Source organism: Mustela lutreola, chromosome 2 (genome assembly GCF_030435805.1).
Source record: "Mustela lutreola isolate mMusLut2 chromosome 2, mMusLut2.pri, whole genome shotgun sequence".
Classification (NCBI taxonomy): Eukaryota; Metazoa; Chordata; class Mammalia; order Carnivora; family Mustelidae; genus Mustela; species Mustela lutreola.
The window spans coordinates 205254496-205278343 of record NC_081291.1 but is presented as its reverse complement, the minus strand read 5'-3'; positions in this window follow the sequence as shown (position 1 = coordinate 205278343).

Here is a 23848-nt window from a genome sequence, read left to right as displayed (position 1 = left end):
GCCATGGAGAATAAATCATTGTTCTTAGTTGTTCTCCCCAGTACTATTTATAATAATATCCACCAATATCTGAAGAGCGAAAATACATGCTGTACCTGTGAAAATGCAGAATGCAGCTAACCATGTGCTTGAGAACAAAAGCAAGTTCTATAGTTGTTGGTTAACAAGTTCCAACATTTGTTTCCATAATCTCTTTCTTACTGGTTGAGATCATTAAATGTTATAAAACCAGAGCAGAGCTTCTTCTATAAAGCCCTGGAATTTGCTAACAGGCTTTATGTCAGTCAATTGAATAGGTCATCACATACAGTGAATCAAGATCCATTTGTCTTATACACATTTTGAAGCTGTCTAGAATAATTTTCTAAAATACAATAAAGAAGTCACATTATTTTAGATTATCAATTTTTGAGACAAGGACATACTTTGTGAGCAATTTTTGCACCTTAAGCATTATGCTAAGCAAAATAAGTCAATCAGAGAAAGACAATTATGATATGACCTCACTGATACATGGAATCTAAGAAACTAAACAAAGGATCATAGGGAAGAGAGGACAAAATAAACTAAGTTGAAACCAGAGAGAGATACTCTTGTCATAGGAAACAAACTGAGGGTTGCTAGAGGGGAGCTTGGTGGGGAATGAGGTAACTGGGTGATGGACATTAAGTAGAGCATGTGATATAATGAGCACTGGGTATTACATGAGACTAATGAATCACTGAAATCTACCTCTGAAACCAATAAGACATTTCATGTTAATTAATTGAAATAAAATAGTTTTAAAAAAGACTGAAATGTGTATTCTATTAAAAACTACTATTGATGTGGGACCAATGAAGGTCATGTGCATTAGTTCAACTTATAGGTAAATTGAGGAAATCTTGAAGAAAAATGTTACATACATTTTCACAGGAAGAAAGAAAGAGAGAGAAAGAAAAAGAGAAAACAAGAAAGTAAGAAAGAAAGTTAGTTCTAGTACTTTTGGAATATAAAATATGTGATATATAAGGGAATTTTGTTGCTGTTTCTCATTGGATCCTCAGCACTTAAAACAGTGGAACACAGTAAATATTTAATAAATAAAATAGTAAAAATCCAATACCATTCCAGAGTTTAGTTTTAAATTAAGCAAAACTGATATTTTTTAGAGGGTAGTTGTTGTGAGTGTAAATTTTATATATTTAGAAAAGAGCGGATGACTCTATCTTCATAAATCAAGTTCTGTAAATTTTAGTTACTCTGGCAGGGAGTCTACTCATAAGAATCATAACTTATCCTCAACATAAGCCTTAACATTTCAACAAATGATACCTAATTTTTGTCATAATTAATACTGTGTAGAAGAATGAAAGTTATGCTCTAAAAGAAAAGAAAACTAAACACTAAAATCTAGTTTTATTTTCACCAAATATTTTCTACCTTTAAAAATAAAGTATGAAAGAGAATAAAACCAAATAAGAAAAGGGGGAAAAACAAACAAACAAACAAACAAACTCTGAAACACTTGCAAAAGGATTAATATGCCTGAGAACCATTCTCTAGCTAACGAAGCCTGAAGTGAAAGGAACTAATTTTAAATTTGAGCAAGTAGATTTTGTGTATAAATGAGGAAGGGAAATTTGGTAAACTTTTTTTCTTTGCCACGAGGACTTCTTTTAAGTTGCCACAATACTTGAAAATAATTGTAAGTTAAATCCAAAGCTGCTTTAGTAAATATTACCTATGAGACATCCTCTCATTTCCTGTCATATGTAAGAAAAATTTCTTTTTCTTTTTCTTTTTCTTTTTCTTTATCTATTTCGTTATAGTTAGACAAAATCTTTGTGTGGTCCACGAGTGGTCTTGAGTGTGTGACACAGATGTTAGCTTTCTCCAGTGTTGCCTCCTTCCTTGCTAGCTCTTCAGTTATTCCTCCTTCTGGGCTGACTGCAAACTAACCTCTGCCCCACTTACTTGCCCCGGGTACCTGTGCTACTTCATTCAGGGTTCAGCTCAACTCTCACCTTGGCAGAGAGTCCTTCTTTCCCCACCCCTTTCTAAAGTGGTGTCTCACTTAGCATGAGTTGCTTCTACTTTAGTTTGTAATTGTAATCATCACCTAATACCCCTTCACAAAATAAAAGCTTCTCCCATTAAGATGTCAGCTGCGGGAGTTCAAAAGCTTAACTATTCACTGATAAATCCTAAGCATCCAAAATAATTCCTGGCTCAAAGCATCAAAAAAAAAAAAAAAAAAAGTTTGTTGGATTAAATAAATGGTATGAAGTGTTTGAATAGAGATCATCAAGTGGTAAGTAACATATGTATTAATTAGCAGGTATACTTAGGCATATATATGTAAGTTCACCTCTGTATTTCACAGGATAAGTTAACCAAAAAGGCATAGTCAGTAAGATAGTCACCAGGCTATACTGCCTCCTAAAACTATGACAGAGGAAAATGTAATTAAACTAGTTGTTAACAGCAAGGAGTGAAGATAGAGAAATGATTTTCAGAAACAAAATCATTCTCCGCATCCTCGCCAGCATCTGTCATTTCCTGACTTGTTGATTTTAGCCATTCTGACTGGTGTGAGGTGATATCTCATTGTGGTTTTGATTTGTATTTCCCTGATGCCAAGTGATATGGAGCACTTTTTCATGTGTCTGTTGGCCATCTGGATGTCTTCTTTGCAGAAATGTCTGTTCATGTCTTCTGCCCATTTCTTGATTGGATTATTTGTTCTTTGGGTGTTGAGTTTGCTAAGTTCTTTATAGATTCTGGACACTAGTCCTTTATCTGATATGTCGTTTGCAAATATCTTCTCCCATTCTGTCAGTTGTCTTTTGATTTTGTTAACTGTTTCCTTTGCTGTGCAAAAGCTTTTGATCTTGATGAAATCCCAGTAGTTCATTTTTTCCCTTGCTTCCCTTGCCTTTTGCGTTGTTCCTAGGAAGATGTTGCTGCGGCAGAGGTCGAAGAGGTTGCTGCCCGTGTTCTCCTCAAGGATTTTGATGGATTCCTTTCGTACATTGAGGTCCTTCATCCATTTTGAGTCTATTTTTGTGTGTGGTGTAAGGAAATGGTCCAATTTCATTTTTCTGCATGTGGCTGTCCAATTTTCCCAGCACCATTTATTGAAAAGGCTGTCTTTTTTCCATTGGACATTCTTTCCTGCTTTGTCGAAGATTAGTTGACCATAGAGTTGAGGGTCTATTTCTGGGCTCTCTATTCTGTTCCATTGATCTATGTGTCTGTTTTTGTGCCAGTACCATGCTGTCTTGATGATGACAGCTTTGTAATAGAGCTTGAAGTCCGGAATTGTGATCAAGAAGATGTGGTATATATACACAATGGAATACTATGCAGCCATCAAAAGAAATGAAATCTTGCCATTTGCAACAACATGGATGGAACTAGAGCGTATCATGCTTAGCGAAATAAGTCAAGCAGAGAAAGACAACTATCATATGATCTCCCTGATATGAGGAAGTGGTGATGCAACATGGAGGCTTAAGTGGGTAGAAGAATAAATGAAACAAGATGGGATTGGGAGGGAGACAAACCATAAGTGACTCTTAATCTCACAAAACAAACTGAGGGTTGCCGGGGGGAGGGGGTTGGGGAGAAGGGGGTGGGATTATGGACATTGGGGAGGGTATGTGATTTGGTGAGTGCTGTGAAGTGTGTAAACCTGGTGATTCACAGACCTGGGGATAAAAATATATGTATATAAAAAATATATGTTTATAAAAAATAAAAAATAAAAAAAAAAAAAAAAAAAAAAAAAAAAAAAAAAAGAAACAAAATCATTGATCAAGTCTTAGAAAAAGGGAGGCCACTTTCTCCATTTATTTAGGAATCTTCATGAATTAGGAAAAATATGCTACAAAGGAAAAGTTAAGAAATTTGGCAATTTAAATAAATTTTAATAAAATTTAATATAATTAATCACTGAAGAGCAGTTAAGTTCATAAGACTAATTCCCAGTAAACCTTGTTAAATTTATTTCTAGGGTCTTTCAAGAGTAGAGGTAATATTAGATGGCTTAATTGAGTGACCCATGAAGATGTCATAACTAAAAAAGTCTGAAAACAATGTTTAACTATAATTTCATATGATTATAAGAAAATTTAGTAAATAAGCATTTCATTCATTTATATTTAGTGATACAGAAATTGCAATGACCCATCCAGTTTGGCACATACTGTCTGAGTCTTGCAGCCTTATTGAAGCAAGATGGTTTATGTCATGATACTCTACATGAGTATCATGTAGAGTTGTGAACTAATACAACTCTCAAAACACCAGTATGGGCAACACGAATGATTTCAGAAAGCACACTTCTACTTCTATCTATGTCATGATACTCTACATGAGTATCATGTAGAGTTGTGAACTAACACAACTCTCAAAACACCAGTATGGGCAACACGAATGATTTCAGAAAGCACACTTCTACTTCTAAAGCATAACCAATTAATGTCTTGCATTAAGTTAGAATTTAGATTGTGTTTTGATCATAGTGAATGACCAAAACAATGGGCATCTTCTGTAGGGGGAATAACAAAACAAAATACAGTTGACCCTGAATGAAGAGGGTGTTAAGGGAGTTGGATTCCTACACAATTGAAAATCTATATAACTTTTCACTTTCCTCACTAATACCCTACTGTTGACTGGAAACCTTACCAATAACATAAATGGTGAGTTAACTCATGTTTTGCATTTTATATATATTATGCACTGCATTCTTACAATAAAGTAAGCCATAGAAAAGAAAATGTTATTAAGATAATCATAAGGAAGAAAAATACAATTATAGCACTGTACTATATTTATTGATACCATAGTTTGTATAGTCTGTTTCCAAGATAAATTGTCTTTCAGTACCCACATCAATATTGTCATCTATGATACAAAACACTGCAGGTGCAGGGACTGATGGTTTTTAAATATGACTATGATAAAATTGCAGCAAGATTTTGGAAGATTAATCACTGATGGAATGCAGAAATAGATGAAACAAGTGAGATGGAGCCAGTGAGAAAAGTGAAAAGGCCATCTCCATGGTCCATACATAAAATAATAAGATAGAGAACCAAGGTGGAGACAGTCTAGGAAACCATTTTTTTTTTAAGATTTTATTTATGTATTTACTTGAGAGAAAGAGAGAGAGCCTGAGAAGGGGGAGGGTCAGAGGGAGATGCAGACTCTCTGCCGAGCAGAGAGCCCAATGCAAGACTCAATCCCAGGACTCCAGGATCATGACCTGAGCCAAAGGCAGTTGCTTAACTAATTGAGCCACCCAGGCACACCACCCATCACCCCCATTTTTAAAAAAGATTTATTTATTTATTTATTTATTTATTTGAGAGAGAGAATGCGAGAGTAATAAACCCATTTCTGATCGCATCAACACACAATGCTTTCTATATCTTAACTCATTAGTATTAAAAAAGACATTAAGGGGCACTTGGGTGACTATATTGTTAGGAAGGCAACTCTTGATTTCAGCTCAGGTCATGATTTCAGGCTCTTGGGATAAAGCCTATATCCGATTCCATTCTCAATGGGGAGTCTGCTTGAAATTCCCTCTCTCTCTCTCTCTCCCTCTCTCTCTCTGTCCCTCCCCCTGCTCACATGCACTCTTTCTCTAAATAAATTAATAAATATTTAAAAATATTAAAAGGACATTGACTTTCCTACATCCAGTAGTCTGAAGCTCTTGGATAAATGGGGTAATATATTTTTCTCTTCCCATGTCTTTAAGACTGCCTGTAGTATAACAGGAAAAATAATGTTCACAATAATGATTTTAATAATCTAAAACAAGTTAAATTATGTTTTACACTGAATGTAGTGAAATATGCTGTATGTGACTTCAAATTGTTTTGATAATATATCTTTAAATATATCTTCTAAAACTTGTCCTACAGAAATCCTTCACATCAATTAAGTGCTGTGTTATAATACACACTGTATTTATATTAAAATCTGAAATGTCCAAGTGTGAGTACATGTGAGCACTTGAGAGGACTGTATTAAAAATTTCCTGACATTTTGTATCCCTCTTTCAAACTGGAAATTATAAATATTTTAATATTTTCATGAATTAAATTTTCATAAAACTCTCGTGGAATAGTCATCTTCATATACTCATTTTTTTAAAATTTTTATTTAAATTATAGTTGGTAACACAGTGCAATATTGGTTTCAGGTGTAGAATTTAGTGATTCATTACTTATATATAACACCCAGTGCTCATCACAACAAGTGCTCTCCTTAACACCCATCACCCATTTAGTGTATCCCCCCTTCCCTTATGCAACCCTCAGTTTGTTCTCTATAATTAATTATCTCTTATGGTTTGTTTGTCTCTCTCTCTTTTTTTTTCTTCCTTCCCCTATCTTCATTTGTTTTGTTTCTTAACTTTCTTTTTTTTTTAAAGATTTATTTATTTATTTGACAGACAGAGATCACAGGTAGGCAGAGAGGCAGGCAGAGAGAGAGGAGGAAGCAGGCTCTCTGCTGAGCAGAAAGCCTGATGCAGGGCTCGATCCCAGGATCCTGGGATCATGACCCAAGCCGAAGGCAGAGGCTTTAACCCACTGAGCCACCCAGGTGCCCCTCTTAACTTTCACGAGTGAAATCATACTATGTTTGTCTTTCTTTGACCAACTTATTTCACTTCACATAATACATGCTAGCTCCATCTGTGTCATGGCAAATGACAAGATTTCATTCCTTTTGAAGGCTGAGTAATGAATACACCACACCTTCTTTATCCATTCGTCAGTCAATGGACATTTGGGCTCTTCCCATAATTTGTGTACTATTGATAAGGCTGCTATAGACTTCAGGGTGCATCTACCCCTTCAATCAGTACTTTTGTACCCTTTGGTTAAATATCTAGTAGTGCAGTTGCTGGGTTATACCATAGTTCTATTTTTATTTTTTTTAAGATTTTTTATTTACTATGTGACAGAGATAGCACAAGTAAGCAATGGGGCAGGCAGAGGGAGAGGGAGAAACAGGCTCTGCACTGAGCAGAGAACCCGATGTGGGGCTCAATCACAGGATCCTAGGATCATTACCCAAAGCAGCCACTCAACCCACTGAGCCACCCAGGTGTCCCAGCATAGTTCTATTTATAAGTTGAGAAAACTTCATACTGTTGTCCAGAGTGGCTGCACCAGTTTGCATTTTCACAGTGTAAGAGCGTTCCCCTTTGTGCTCATCCATGACCAATCTGTTGTTTCTCGTGTTGTTAATTTTAGCCATTCTGACAGGTGTGTGAGGTGATATCTCATTATGGTTTTAATTTGTATTTCCCTGATGATGAGTGATGTTGAGCATTTTTTTTTCTTTTTTAATATTTTATTTATTTATTTATTTATTTGAGAGAGAGAACATGAGTGGGGATAAGAGGGAGAAGCAGGTTTCTCCCTGAGCAAGGAGCCCAATGCAAGGCTCGATCCCAAGATCCTGGGATCATGACCTGGGCCGAAAGCAGCCACTTAACTGACCAAGCCACCCAGGCACCCCTGTTGAGCATCTTTTCATTTGTCTGTTGGCCTGGTTGTCTTCTTTGGAAAAATGTCTATTTGTGTCTTCTGCCCATTTCTTAACAGGATTAGTTGTGTTTTGGTGTTGTGTTTGATAAGTTCTTTACAGATGTTGAATACTAACCCTTTATCAGATATATCATTTGCAAATTTGCCTTTTAGTTTTGTCCACTGTTTCCTTCATTGTGCAGAAGATTTTTATCTTGATGAAGTCCCAATAGTTCATTTTTGCTTTGTTTCCCTTGCTTATTTTTTCATATTTTGTAAGCAAACCAATTATATAAATTAATATAATAAATGTAATATATAATACACTGCTTTTATTTGTCTGACAATATTATATGCATGGTTATGCTTAAGTTTTTAAGAGTTTATTTATTTATTTGACAGAGCTCACAAGTAGGCAGAGAGGCAGATGGGAGCAGGGGAAGCAGGCTCCCTGCTCAGCAGAGAGCCCGATGCAGGGCTTGATCCCAGGACCCTGAGATCATGACCTGAGCCAAAGACAGAGGCTTAACCCACTGAGCCACTCAAGCACCCCAGCATGGTTATGCTTAGTAATAATTTTAAATATTAAAAAATTTAAATATTAAGGAATATTACATGAAATCTACTTTATCTTATAGACAGAAATTCCATATTTATAGTAGACAGAATTCTGTATGATTTTGCTTTTTTGTTTTAGAAAATGTAGTTTTCCAGCAGACAAATAATTTTATTCAAAACTGAAATTTTGCTCAGTTTATCTTAGTTCAGTGTATAATTTTATTTGAAGAGTTTAAGTCCATTAGGATTTAAGTTAGATATATAACATTCTAATTTAACTATTGTTCTTCACATGAACAAGACAAAAATAAGACTTGTCTAATTAATAAGACTTTGTGATTTGAAATTTTACATGCCACAGCTTTTCATTACATGTAAACCACAACACGTCTTTAATACTTAAATATTTTTGATATTTAATACTAATGGTTTAAGTAATATTTTAATCTTTTCTCAAAACATTTCTAAGTATGGGTATTTTCCAAGATGTATATTCACTTATCCAGAGTAGGAAATTAAAATTATTTATGTATAATAAGTAACTTTAACTCAATTTAGTTGAATATCATTGCCTTTAAAATTCACTCATTCTATCCTATAATCAATACTAATACTATTTTGAAATAACTGAGCTGTTCTTCCAACAGAAATAGGAAATGACTGGTTAAGTATTCGAACTAATAAAAACAGGTGATAAATGGTTAGGGGCACTCATTTCAGCAACTGTATTAAATGATATAAATAATTTAGATCTTTGATACAACAACCTAAGAAGTATTTACTATCACTATTCTTTTTCGGAGGTGGGAAAAGTGAGGCTAAATATTCACAGAGGAAAAAGCGTATCTGAGAACGGAAACATCTAGTTGAAATAGCAAGATGCTGGTGACAGAGATTCTCCTTGGGCAATCAGCCCATTTTCAGAGACACTGCCTTCAGCAATTATGCAATTCTAACCCTCCAGCCAGTTTGGGTGGAAAGATTGGAACAGTGATTATTGCACCAAAGACGTTACACATGTGCCAATTTCAAAATGAAAATGGCTAAGGAAAAGTAGTTTTATAGATCTTTTTGCCATTCTGAGTTGTATATGAACTCAAATGTTAAACGCTTCTCCTTATAGGTTTCTCTCTTAAAAAACAAAACTTTAGAGATTACATTTTGGAACGTCAAACGCTGTTATTAGTAACAGAAGAGAGCAAATAGATAATCTCTCTCCCCAAACCAATAATTATAGAGTCTGCCTTCTAAAGACTCCGTTTCTGCCTGCATATATATGAATTTAGGTCAGGCATTTTGTACTTGAGTTAGTGGAAGTTGAGAGTGCCAGTGACTGAGAGTGCCTGAAAAAAACATGAAATATATTTTAAGTCTGCAAATTGCATTAGCATGTATGTAACTTAATGGATGGTTCCTTTAATAAAACCAGTGCAATTCATTGAAATGAAGAAGAAGAAGAAGAAGAAGAAGAAGAAGAAGGAGAAAAAGAAGAAAAAGGAGAAGAAGAAGAAAGAAAGAGACTTCAAGGGATCTAAAGAGAGTGGCGTAACTTTTCAGTATACAGTCTTAAATAACATGGGTACTCACAGGTACCACAGTAGTTTGATTCATAGGTAAAGATGTGCTCTCTAGAGCAAAGAGATTTCAGGGCATTTACAAATCTAAAGTTTTTATTCATTTGACAGAGAGAGAGAGATTACAACTAGGCAGAGAGGCAGGCAGAGAGAGGGGGGGAGGCAGGTTCCCAGCCAAGCAGAGAGCCTGATGTGGGGCTTGATCCCAGGACCCTGAGATCCTAACTTGAGCCAAACACAGAGGCTTAACCCACTGAGCCACCCAGATGTCCCTATAAATCTAAAGTTTTATGCAAACCTAGCATGTATGTGTATTTGCCAGAGCGGAAGTCCATACCTTTCATTAGAATCTCTCAAGTGTCGTTATAACAACAAAATTGAAAGAAAATGGTATTTCAGATTTATTCTTAATTTATAGTTGACCTAAGTAAACAATTCCAAGTTAATAGTTATTGTCACCCAACACTCTGAAGACAATATTTCACTGACTTTTGGCTCCTATTTTTGCAATTGTGAAATCTATTATTTCTTTGTAAGTAATCAGACTTAAGATGCCATTGCCTCAGTGTTTTGGGATTTTTTGGTAGCATCCTTTTCAGTTTGTTTGTATTTGTTTGTTTTCCATGACTGGAAATCACTCTTGTTGGCTCTAAAGATCCTCAGCTATTACCTTCCTTCCTCATTCTCAAATCTCTTCCAGGTGTACGTTAGAATTAAACATGGAAAGCAATGATCTCACCCATTAACTTAAATTTAACATTGTTTTTTCATGTTGGTATTTATCTTTTGAGCTCAAAATATTTTCTTCCACTCTATTATCTGGTTTATCTTTTCATCTGCCTCTATGAAGCTACTTAACATGTATTTTTTTTATTTCAATGATTACAATTTCAGCTATTCCTTGATTAGAATTACAGTACATATTCCAAAACAAAAATTAACTTGCTAAGTGATCCTGTTCCTTAGAAACTTGTCTTTTAATTGTATGAGATTTTCATCTGCACCTATGCCCTGGATCCTAGGTGTATAAATGTACATTTTCAAGGCTCAACTGAAGCCCTAACAATTGCTCTGATGATTGATGTGGTAGAAAATTGTTCTTTTAAATATGGAGAATTATAAACAACTCGTAAATCAAAAACTTCATCTAAGTATAAAAAAGTAAGACATTTTGACATGTTTTGAGAATATTATTCCAAATAGAACAAAGCTTTCTGGATTGGGGTAACATGACATTTTATTTACTCTTATTTTAGGTTTTCTGAATGTGTATTTCACTGTGATTTCAATGAAAAGAAAATAATAATGTTACCAATAGTTGCTCCTCTTTTTAGTCTTTACAATTGCAAATTAAAATTTGATATTTTCTATAGGTAAATTTTCTTTTACAGAGCATAAATAGTTTTTCTTTCAAAGGGACATTTATTTTAATTTTCATTGAAATATTTGGTTAGTTAAAATTTATATTAAGTGGTTTCTCTTTATACCATACTAATTACTATGTGATTTGGTTTACCAAAGGTAAATGGTGTATGCTTAGAATAGAATTATAATCTTATTTTTTCTCTTCTCCCTTCCTCCCCTCCCCTCCCTTTCCTTCTTTTTAAAATAAGAAAGTATCAATTTGGAAATACAGCATTTTTAAATGGAACATGTGTTGTAAAATAAAATTACCCTAATACCTTCTATCCATAGTCTTCAAAAGATGTAATGATTAACTGCAGTTTGAAAATAACTTCCCAACTGGATGTAGACAGTAGTCTCACAGGATATAATTATAATGTATACATTTTAATATATAGATGCTAATTTGAATGTTATTGAGCTTAGTTTGTAAAAACTGTGATTAAAGTCATGTACAGATTCCATCATTACTTATGTTATTAAAATCTTATAAGTTCTAATCTCAGCAAAAGTCTATTTCTTTTTTTTTTTTTTTTTTTTAAAGATTTATTTATTTATTTATTTGACAGAGAGAAATCACAAGTAGATGGAGAGGCAGGCAGAGAGAGAGAGAGAGGGGGAAGCAGGCTCCCTGCCAAGCAGAGAGCCCGATGCGGGACTCAATCCCAGGACCCTGAGATCATGACCTGAGCCGAAGGCAGCGGCTTAACCCACTGAGCCACCCAGGCGCCCAGCAAAAGTCTATTTCAATTGAAATTTGCACCAAACAAATTTACTTTTGTAGTAGAAGTAATTTCTCCATCTTATGAAAAAGCATCATTTTCTCATTTCATTTCATTGACTTTGTTAGTTGTTACTATTACATATTAATTTTAAATGGAAAAGTGATTAGAGTTATAGTAGATATAATACATCATCAATAAACACAGACTATACCAGAATAAATTACCTTTCTTCCAATTTCTTTTTTTAATTTAATTTTATTTTTTCGGTGTTCCAAGATTCATTGTTCCAATTTCTATAAGTTAATGTACAGTAGCCCACCATTATCCGTGTTTTCACTTTCTGTGGTTTGAGTGGTCAGCTAGGGTCCAGAAGCAATCTTCCCAAAGTCTCATCAGAAGGTCAATAGTAGGGGCACCTGGGTGGCTCAGTGGGTTAAAGCTTCTGCCTTTGGCTCAGGTCACGATCTCAGGGTCCTGGGATGGAGCCCCGCATCGGGCTCTCTGCTCAGCAGGGAGCCTGCTTCCCCCTGTCTCTCTCTGCCTGTCTCTCTGCCTGCCTCTCTGTGTGCTTGTTGTCTCTCTCTCTCTGTCAAATGAATAAATAAAATCTTTAAAAAAAAAAAAAAAACAAAGAAGGTCAACAGTAGCTTAACAGCCACATCACAATGCCTTTGTCATTCACCCCAGTTCGTCTCCTCACAGAAACATTTTGTCATCTTATGCCATCATCATAAAAAGGATGAGTATAGAACAATAAGATCTTTTGAGAAAGAAAGATGGCATTTGCTAAACTTTTGTTACAGTGTATTGTTATAATGGCTATATTTCACTATTAGTTATTGTTGTTAACCACTTCCTGTGACTAATTTATAGATTAAACTTTATTATAGGTATGTATGCATAGGAATAAACATAGATATATGGGATTTGGCACTATCTGTGACTTTAGGCATCCACTGAAGATTTGGAATGTACCCCTGTGTGGATAAGGGGGACTAATATATTTTAGAAAACTTTTGAAAACAACTCTTCCATAGATAACAAAGAAAACTACATACTATCTAAAGTTAGGAATAGGCATGTGCAAAGACACAGAGTCAGAAGTCTAGTTGGTAAAGTCCCTCTAGAAGCTGACAAAAATGTAGGCCTGCTCTAGAAAGAGTAACTTATTAAAAGTATGTGTAAGATAGAAATACTGTCAAAACTAACTTACTTATATATTCAAACAATCAAATTTTTGTTGAGACATAAACACACACACACACACACACACACAAATATGTATGCATTCTTTGCCATTCAAAAATTGAGTGGATTCAGGTTATGTGAAGATTCTATTATTGTATAATATGAATTACATAGAGTTCAAAATTTAAAAAAAAAAAATCTTTACCAGTTCTTCCTCACCTTCTCTGAGATAGAGTTTAACCTCCAGACTACCAGATATCATCCAAATCAAGTAGTAGCCATTAGATCTGTGACAGAGTGTGTTTAAAGCACTTCATTAAAATTAAGCCATCATAAACATTTGTGCTTATGAGAAACGTATGATATTTTAAAGTGTTCCTGGTGGATTCTTATGTAGCTAACCTGGATCACCTCCAGTGCCCCTGTCCCAAAAAACAAAAAACAAAATACAAAACAAACAAACAAAAAAAACAACAAACAAAACAAAACAAAACAAAACAAAAACTTGTTTCATTTAACAACTCCCCAAGCCTCAAATTCATTAAATAATAAATTTGTTATATATCATAATTCTCTGAATCAGAAAATCCACATGACCCCAATAGAGTTCACTCTTTAGATTCACTTGACAAATGGGCTGGGCTGAATGATCTGATTTGCACTGTGGTTGAGTGCTGGTCAGAGGGACTCAGCTGGGAGTTGTCAGGGTAATTGGAATTCCTACCTTGCAACTCAGAGCTTCTAGAGAACCATCTCAAGAGACCCAGGCCCAAGCTGAAATGTCCCTTTTGGCCGAGCCTCTGCAATTCCTGAAAGGTTAGTTCTACCACATTCCCTTGGACAAAGAAATCACCAAGACCTGCTCAGATTCAAGGAGAGGACAGAATTTAATTCTCTCTTACTTAGAGGAATAGCAAGGCATTTATGGACATCTCTAATCTATCATACAGATGAAACTACAAGACTTGTTTTTAAGAAATTGCTTCCATTTTAATATATTGTTCTTCATATTAACTAGAGTGAAACAAGTGTGTTTCAATTTCTTTTGAATACAATTGTGAAGAATACCCTACTAGGTGTAAAATGGGTATTGTCTCCAGACTTGGAATCGATTGTAATAAAGTAGCTATCTTATTCTTGTTTTAAGATCCTACATATAATAGGATAAGGGTACAATCAGAGTAATAAGACAAATTGTTAAATCACAGGTAAAATACGTTTCGCTCTATAAATAAGGTATTATTCTAATTCCTATTATAAGCCTTTGTTACTTTCATTTTCTTTGTAAATTAAAAAAGCACATCAACTCATTCTGTACATACAGACTTTCATAATTATTTTTATCTTAATTAAAACTGCATTTGTAATAAGACATGCATATGGCAATTCGGTAAATTATACCTCAATATGGATTTATTATGGATTTATTATAATACTAATTTATATCCCTGAATGTTGAAGAAAGTGTCTTGTGCTGCCTAACTACTATTTTTATCCCTCAGGAAAAATTGTATTTTGTGTTCTTACCTCTGAACAGAAATAAAGGCATATGCAGAAAACTTGATGTGGAAAAATGTAAATAAGACATTTTGATGTTTTGCATTCTGAACTGTTAACAGGTTTAAATTTAACTTATCTCATATAACAATGAAGTATAACTAATAGGTAATATAGAATGACTACCTTGTTACAAATGATATCTTAAATGTAATTAAATGTGTTATGCAATTAGTACTTGTTTTATTAAACCAAATGCAGCATGATTGTGATCTCCTTTGTTTTGAAAGCATAATATCCTTGAAATGCTGAAAATAAATGGGTTGGTTTCAGCTTATACTGAAACATAAAAACATTTTTTAACATTAGAAAGAGGGGCATAATCTTCCAAATTTCTGAGGCTTGACATTATAATAAAAAGTTTGGTATCCAATTATGAATGTTTTTTTTTTCTATACCTTCATAGTAGAGTTAAGAATTATGTGCTGTGCTGTAAAGTAAATGTTTTATTCCTATTAGTTTTCTAACATTATAGGCAATTTTATTTCATTTTTAAAATCTCCATCCAATTTTATCAATAAACTTTTAAGTTTGTAAAACAAACAAACAAAAACAAGAAACATAGCTCCAAGATAAAAGTAGCTGAAAGTATTTATAAAGTTGAATATTTTATTTTCATCAATAATTAGCTTTCCATGGCCTGCTTATAGGGAAGTTACTAATTGTTTTATTATTAAGATAAGCATGTCACTAATTATAGTATCTGTCAGATTACCTAATGACCCTAGGCTTCACTAGCAAGGAATAAGCAAATTAAATAAGTTCAGTTTTTATCAGTTGATGTATGCAGTTTGCAACTAGAATTTCCTCTAATCCTTATACTAAAAGCTGATAAGAAATTTTCATGCCTCAGCTGTTAAGATATAATGACATTAATTGTCAAGGATAATAACTGCATCAGAGGAACTGGCTAAAATTTAAAGAAGACTATTTTTAAATTATGTAATGACCAAACATACCTGAAACTGTATGATATTTAAATGAAATTAATAATTTTGAAATGAAAAAGAAGGTTTCACTTAAATAAAGCATTTACACATAGGTTTGAGACAAGGAAGAAATTTCTAGAATTGGAGATTTTTTTTTTTTTAAGCCTGAAATCTATCAAATGGATACATGGGGAAATATATGAGAACTGATTTCCAAATAATAATTAAAAAAAATACGTTTATTTTGACTCAATGTTGATTTACTTAAAATTCCACTCATATTACAACAAAGCTTTTTATTTCTCCCCTTTGCAATTCAAAGATAATACAATTATTGAACACTTAACTCCCACTTTGTCTTAAATATCTCTCACTGCAAACATCTTTCTTTACAAAAATAATTCTGATTCTTGGGGATAATCTGAAACTTGCCAGAAAGACTCATTCTGTAATGATTAAAACAATAATGTATTGACAAAATCTCAACACTCAAACTCCTAATAAAACATTTAAATCCAAGTGACTAGTAAGGATCAAGGAAAGTTGCTCAAGTGCTTTGTAAAGCTTTCTTATTTATTTATTTATTTATTTATTTATTTGACAGACAGAGATCAGAAGTAGGCAGAGAGGCAGGCAGAGAGAGAGAGGGGTGAGCAGGCTCCCTGCTGAACAGAGAACCTGATGTGGGGCTCAATCCCAGGACCCTGAGATCATGACATGAGTCAAAGGCAGAGGCCTTAACCCACTGAGGCACCCAGACACCCCAAGCTTTCTTTAAATGGTTTTCTAAAACAGGAACTGTACTTTGTTATGAAAATATATTTTATAAAAATATGTATTATAAATAGTTGTAAATATCTAAACCAAAGCCCATCAACATATTATGTCGAATCTCTCTTGTAAACAGGTTACAAGGTTTTGTTTTGTGAATCTATATTGTGAAATTTGTATAAAAATCCTTATTTTTCAAAACTTACCCAAAGCAAAATGTGCAGATATACATGGGAAATAATCAAATAATGGTTTTTGATATTAATACATTGACTTAAATAAAACAAAATATTTTTTCTATTTTCTCTAACAGTGTCTTAATATTATTGAAACTGAACTTGGTGAGACATATAACATTTCTAGTACTGTGGTTATAATCAGAAAAAAAAAACCTGATGTATTAAAACTTCAAAGAATGAAGCATATTAGTTACAACAGTTCTTGTGGCAAAGCGATGCAGAACAGCTACAGCTTGATATCTGGTCTCATTTTCAGTCATCAATGGGACTTTTCATTCATTTCTTATTTTAAGAGTTTGTTATCCTGGCTTCAGACTCAAACTGAAACTGCTGTTTTTTCTGTGTCTTGAGCTTGCTTACCTGCAGACTGAAAGTATGGAGCACTGTTCTGCTTCTCAATCTTCACACATCAGCAGCCCTTCTGGATCTCTGGTTTCCCAACTGCGGGTCTTGGGATTTGTCAGATTCCAGAATCATTTGAGACAGTTCCTTATAATAAATCAGTATCTCTCTTTCTCTCTCTGAAAGAGAATTAGGAATAGATAGGCATGTATATCTCTTACTGGTTCTGGTTTTTTGTTTGTTTGTTTGAGAATTCTAATACACTAGTATTATATATTTATCTGGATATTTTCGGTGTCTCATTTTTCACTTTCATGGTAAATGAATAGTGAGAGTTCCCTTATCTCTATTAACTAGATGGGCAAATAAAACAGGAGCTGTCCATTATACATATTGTATCTCTAATCACTCAGCATAAAACCTAACAGCTAAAGTAAATGAGGATATAGTTCTGACCTACATGACTTCCTTAATTTTTCCAAATATAATTTTATTTCTTTTTTCATCAAGATGTTATCTAAATTCAAGTAAGTTCACATATACTGTAGTATTAATTTCGGGAGCAGGATTTAGTGATTCATCAGTGACATGTAACACCCAGTGCTCTTTACATCAAGTGCCTTCCTTAATGCCTGTCACCAGGCTACCCCATTCCCCCACTAACCTACCCTCCAGCAACACTCAGTTTTTTCCCTATAGTTAAGTTTCTTATGATTTGCCTCCCTCTACATACTTATCTTAATTTACATTTCCTTCTGTTCCCCAATGTTCATCTGTTTTGTTTCTTAAATTCCACATGAGTGCCATTTGTCTTTCTCTGATTATTTCACTTAGCAAATATGCTCTAACCCCATGTTGTTGCAAATGAAAGATTTCATTCTTTTGATGGTTGAGTAATATTCCGTTGAGTATGTACACCCACCACATCTTTTTTATCTATCCATCAGTTGATGGACATTTGGGCTCTTTCCACATTTTGGCTATTGTGCAGAGTGCCGCTATGAACATTGGAGTGCATGTGCCCCTTTGAATCATTATTTTGGTATCCTTTGGATAAATAACCTAGTGGTACAGCTGTTGGGATACAAGGTAGTTTTATTTTTAACTTTTTTTTTAATTATTTTTTTTTAATTTTTTATTTTTTATAAACATATATTTTTTATAAACATATATTTTTATCCCCAGGTCTGTGAATCACCAGGTTTACACACTTCACAGCACTCACCAAATCACATACCCTCCCCAATGTCCATAATCCCACCCCCTTCTCCCCAACCCCCTCCCCCCGGCAACCCTCAGTTTGTTTTGTGAGATTAAGAGTCACTTATGGTTTGTCTCCCTCCCAATCCCATCTTGTTTCATTTATTCTTCTACCCACTTAAGCCTCCATGTTTAACTTTTTTTTTTTAAAGATTTATTTATTTATTTACTTGACAGAGGTCACAAGTAGGCAGAGAGGCAGGAAGAGAGAGAGGAGGAAGCAGGCTCCCCGCTGAGCAGAGAGCCCAATGTGGGGCTCAACCCCAGGATCCTGGGATCATGACCTGAGCCGAAGGCAGAGGGCTTTAACCCACTGAGCCACCCAGACGCCCCTATTTTTAACTTTTTGAGGAACCTTCGTGCCATTTTCCAGAGTGGCTGCACGAGTTTTCTTTCCTCTTTTTCTGCATCCTTACCAACATCTGTTGTTTCCTGAGTTGTTAATTTTATCCCTTCTCACAGGTGTGAGGTGATATCTCATTATGTCTTTGATTTGTATTTCACTAATGATGAGTGATACTGACCATTTTTTTATGTCTGCTAGTCATTTTAATGTCAAATATGATTTTAAAATGGCAACATCTAGAAAGCATAAACTTTGGTGTACTGGGTTACATAGTGTGAAAATATTTATATGCAGGAACGAACTAAAATTATTCCAATGTTCTTGTGTCTGCTATAGATTAGATATGCATGAGTTTTGGAACACAAAATACTTTAGAATGTTGGGTATGAAGGGGCTCTGATACTTATCTGCTACAACTCACTTATCTTGTATAAAAGGAAACTGAGATCTCAGGGAAGAAAAACTATTTATCTTAAGGTAGCATGACTAATTAAATTAATACAAAAGCAGGGATAGAATCAGGGTTTATCATGTATGAGATGGAACCACTCCAGCAGGAAAGAATAATTTATCACAAACCTTGTTGAAAATTAATAGTGCAAACTGAAGATAAAAAGAATTGTAACTTTCCATAAGTCTTTTTCTTTCCTTCTTTCTTTCTTTTTTTTCTTTTTCTTTCTTTCTTTCTTTCTTTCTTCCTTCCTTCCTTCCTTCCTTCCTTCCTTCCTTCCTTCCTTCCTTTCTTTTCTTTTCCTTCCTTCTTCCCTCCCCTCTCCCTGTCTCTACTTTCTCTCTCTCTCTCACTCTCTCTTTCCCTCTCTCTTTCTTTCTTTCTACACCTCTGGAGAAAGCCCCCTCTCTTTTCCTGGGTCTAGAGCAGAGGACTTCCAAGGCCACTCCTCCTTTGCTCAGAACCTATTCTTGCACTGTCCTGATAATCAAGAACACTGATCACTTCTCATGACCTTCTTTCTAAGTGCTTAAATTAGTGGTTTGCATTATAGATTAAATAACTTGAAAATACATCCAAGACACAAGAGCAAACATAGAGTGCATTTGTAATTTGTAAGTAGTAAATTTGTAAGATATAACAACCTCACAGGAAAGCATATTTGAGAAAACTCACAAGACTTCAGGGGGATATTCAGATACAACTTTAATAAAGGTAAAGGATATGTGAGGTACTCGGGTGGCTCAGTCTGTTTAGCATCCAACTCATGATCTGGGCTCAGGTCATGACCTCATTGTCCTGGGATAGAGATCTGCATTGGGCTCTGTGCTCAACGGGAAGTATGCTTGAGATTCTCTCTCTCCCACTCCCTCTGCCCCTTCCCCCACTTGCACACATTCTCTCTGTCAATGAATAAATTAATAAATATTTTAAGAAAGAAATGTGAAGGATATCGTACAGCAAGAGACAGCAGGAGGGAAAAAGTACACACAATCATTAGGGAGATACAGGACTTGTAGCTAAAGTTTCCAAAGGATCCATTCTCAGTTGCAGATGATGAACTTTGTCTCTGGATGATGAACCACCAAGACATACTCTGGTCGCAAAGGATCCATGTCACAAGTTTAATGAGGAAGTTTTTTACTCCCCTATTTCTTTTCTTTTTCTTTCTTTCTTTCTTTCTTTCTTTCTTTCTTTCTTTCTTTCTTTTTTTACATAGCTGAAACTAGGCTGTGTAATCCTATAAATCAGGTGAAATGCATCTGTCTATATATTTTTAATGACTTATGTAAACAAACATGGAGATAATGCTTACAGAGGAATTTTGTACATTGATCAGTATATTTTACATCACCAATAAGACATTTCCATTCCTCTTTGGCCACAAATGAATATCCTGGTTTCATGGTTTCATGCATCCCTGATGATAATCACAAAACAACCACCATAAAGCTGTAGGTTAACTCCATTCTTAGTCAATCCCTGTCCCTTTGCCTAGCTTTCTTACTTTCACATATCTCAACATCATCGCATCTCATTTTGTGTCTTTAAAAATACATATAAATGGGGATCCTGAGTGGCTCAGTTGGTTGAGTGATTGACTTTTGGTTTCAGCTCAGGTCATGATCCCAGGGTCATGGGGTAGAGCCCCATGTCCAGCTCCATGCTCAGTACAGAGTCTGTTTAGGACCCAGTCTCCCCTCTCTCTTTTCCCTCCCCCCACTCCACTCTCTCTTTCAAATAAATAAAACATTTAAAAATAAATAAACATATAAATATACATATAAAGTAGAAAAAGGTAGAAGGATAAGCATCAGAACACTAATTACCCAGTAAGACATCGGTAATGCTTTTTAAAGAAGAATTTTAATTTACTGAATATGTCAGTTCAAACGTGGGTGCAATGCACAAGCTTACAACTTTTTTACTTCTTTTCAGTGGTGAAATTTGAAATATATGAAAGAATCAATATATGGACTTAATGTAGTAATTATTGAATAAATGCACATTTTCTCTAGTCAGTCATCTTCCATTGGAAAAGCATGTTGTCAAGCAATCATTTCAATCTCCCAATTCATCAATACTGGTATTGTTTTGGATGTTAAATCATTTGTAGATCCAGTTGTCAGTTAATTCCAGATTCTAAGTTTCACGTTTCCTGTCTCATATGGAGAGTATACACATTCATAGTTTTCCAATAGAACTGTTCCTTAAACAATCACAGTCTTATGACCTCTACTAAGACTCCTAGACACATTTAAAAGGTGTCAGTTCTAATTAATTGCATATTGGGTAAACTTGCTTCTTAAATGTATTCATGATGCTTTCAAAGTTAAAAAACATTTATGCAAAATATAGTATCCATAAATTTTCACAGACTACCGAGGCCAAAATTTCACATAAGTTCATCCCTTGTGCTTTCTCCTGCCAAAGTCAAAGGCCATTTCCCCTGAGCTATTGCTACTTTCATCTAGATGAGCATACAAAGATAGCTCTTCTCAGGTCAGTGTATATGCTCTCTAACAATCTGTTGAGTTTTTTAATCCATTTTTTGGTTAAAGGATATCCTCTATTCAGACTACTTGGTATCCTTTGTCTTCCTCCTAAAATATCATGCATTCTTAATGTCAATAGAAGCTCGTGAGTCCTTTCCCTCAGTCTCTCTCTCCTCATTAAAGACAAATTTGTTTCACTCTACAACTTTTAAACATGAGCCAACATCACTCAAGTTTGTCTTAGAATGTTTCAGATAATATTGTCTTACCCACCAAATATATTTTTGCAAGTGAGTTTAGTATTAAGTACAGTTTACTAACTTACCTTGGAACCAGAAAAGTTGACCTCCTCAGCAGAATGTCATATGGCTAGCTGTTGCTTACCAAATATAGTTTAGTTGGAGTAATCCAAAGAGTGTACTCAAAAAGTGCACTTGTGAGCCAACTAAGTCTTCCTTAAACTAACACTGATTTCAGTTTGCTATGTATTCTTTACCTTGATTTTGGCTTCTATTCTCCAAAATCTTGGAACTAAAAATATTACAATAACTTGAATAACAAAGATATTTTAGTTCCATTTTAGTTGGGTACTTTTCTTAACATATTATAACATGAGTCAATAATTGCATAATGGTCCGTGGCTCTGTTGTTAAATAAAATCCTTTGTAGGTGCTTGAGATGTAAGACTTATGGTAGATTATCCCCCCAAAACTGTCCAATGTGATTACCATAACCTGCATTACCACTTTCTTGCTCCTGTTCAATCAACAACCAAGGCCATTTCTTTCCATTTATTATTAAATATCACACAGAAAACTCCCCTTGGGGTAGAACTGTCAAGTTTAGCAAGGGTACTGACTCAAAGATCTGGCCACAACATAAGACCTGTCAATATTTCTTCTTTTGTCCATTCCCAGATATATCATGTAGGGGTGGAAAAATATTGGCTAATGAAACTGTTCGTCCACTTAAGACAGAACCATTAATCTCAATTTAGATAGGTGTCAGGAAGGAAAAACCACCCCATTATTTCTTCAGAACTCAAATATTTAATATTTACAATTGTCATGATGTCATGTTTAGAAACAGATTTTTCTTTTTGTGAGGAACTAGTAATTTCAATCTAAGTCTCAGAACTGCTGGATCATGTAGAGAAAAAGAAGAAGGAGCAAGAAGAAGGCAAGGCAGAGAGGAAGAATAGAGAGTAGGAGGAGAAAAAGAAAGAAAGAAGAGGAGGAGGAGGAGAAACAGAAAGAGGAGGTGATAAGTTCATATAAGCTCATTCTTACATCAGGTTCCACTATCTAGTCCCTATTTTTCCTTGTTATATCATCAGTCTATATGACGGTAAATCCCCTTTTACTCCACATATTGTTTTAACATATAAATCATTTCTACCATGCAAGCTATCTGCTCAGCCTCCAGTCACCTCCCAATTTTGTAACCAGATCTTTCAATGATTCATTCCAAGTTTCCAATAGACCACTACTTTGTAGGTTGGAAGGCTTATGAAAAATCCATTGTATATGATGTTTCTTAACTCATGGTTGTACTCTACCTGCTGTAAAGTAAGTTTCTTATTCAGGTGACTTAAAGGGTTGCACATTAAAAAGTGTTTATTTTCTCTTGCAGACAATAGTGTTGGAGGTGTCTCCTTCATTTACTGAATATACAATTCCAAACCCAGAATGAATTTTTAGCCCAGTTAAGACCCATGACTAGAGCCATGGATAACCTGCCAGGATCATCCCCTAATTAGCTGCAGGTCAGCCTGGATTCCCTCAGGGTGCTTTTGGTAATTTTAATTTCTCAGAGTTCTGTTGAACAAAGAGAAGAATTGTTAGACACATTTTTGAGGCTCTGAGAACAGTGAGGGGTAGCTTTTCTCTGCCATTTTTTTAAACCTGAATGGCTCCATGACCACTCACCTCATGTACTCCAGTGATCAATTCCAAAGAGTAAAAAAGAACATCTGTCTTTTAGGTTCAGTTCCATTCTGAAGTGTGTGTGTGTGCATATATGTGTATGCACATAAACACACATAACTCATTATATACATATTTGTATTCATTATTCATTATTTATATTCACTATATAGATCTTTGATTTGTCATCTTCAAAACCATACTTTTTTCATAATATTGCCACATACTAGGACTTCTTTTATTTTCCAATAATTTAAGGCACACTTTATGAACCATATTACCAATTCATCAGATTCTCCTTAAGAATTGGTACAAACTTTACTGTTTTATTATTTTTATCTAGTTCTTCAGATGCCACAAGGGACACTACTCCTAATTCTGATAACCTAGTGGTTTTACTTTTTAAGTCTTCTTGCAAACTTCAGCCATTGACCAGATACAATACAGCTTTATTTCTAGGAAATACCATATGTGAACATTATTGCTTATTTAGCATCATTTATTAGGTGGTCCTAGCGAAACACCTATTCAGCTGCAGAGTTAGAT